Source organism: Penaeus monodon, chromosome 29 (genome assembly GCF_015228065.2).
Source record: "Penaeus monodon isolate SGIC_2016 chromosome 29, NSTDA_Pmon_1, whole genome shotgun sequence".
NCBI lineage: Eukaryota > Metazoa > Arthropoda > Malacostraca > Decapoda > Penaeidae > Penaeus > Penaeus monodon.
In genome coordinates, this window is record NC_051414.1 from 31,676,020 (window position 1) to 31,676,898 (window position 879).

The window sequence follows — 879 nt, forward strand, 5'->3', positions numbered from 1 at the left end:
ACACACACAGAAAAAAAATACCTACGTAAAAAAAATTTAAGACACAATTATTATTCAATGAATTTTTTATAAAGAATAATGTATATATACGAGTGTCTTGTCCCTAAGTATATACGCATTTTTTAAAAAAACGTTATTGAGAAATCTGTTTAAAAAAACTTTATGTGACAGGACAGCGTCCTTCGAAAGGTCTTTCGTGGTTTTAGGAACCAAAGTGCTCTTCTGTCACTATATAAAACTTCGAATCCCCTCTGATTGAGCACATTCCATCCGACTTCTTTGCGAGCCATTCTCACCATGAAGGGTCGTAATGATACTCTTTTTAACCCGTGCAAAAAGTTAAGTAAAAGGAAATTATATTACATTCAAATGTCACAAATATGTGTTTTTTAATCTTAAAATGTCGTTGCTGTTTTAACTATTCCCTCCCTCCCCCCCCCCCTTTCCTTTTTTTTTTCTCTCTCTTATTGGAAAAAAAATAGTCATAAATATAATGCGAAAATTAAGGGAAAAATTCTTCTAATTTGAAAAAAAATATCCAACGATCTCTCCTTGCGCGTCACTGTTTCTGGTCGTGTTGGTGACCCTGTCTGGGCCCGATCGGCTGGGCCGCGCCATGCCTCACCCCGACCCAGAGGCTGACCCAGCTGGGTTCGGGGCTTTCATGGGATAGGTGGTCATGGCTTCCACAGGGGCCAGGGTTGAAAGGGTTTTATGGCCAAAACTTTGCCAGGGGTCCGTCGTGGTTTGGTGCTCGCATGGCCAAAGGATTTCGGATAATGAAAAGAAAGATAGATATCTACCACTGCAATCAACCCGCTTGTACTCCAAAAGGGTTGCTATTGTTTCATAGCGTAAGATGGAAACGCCTCTTTTTTC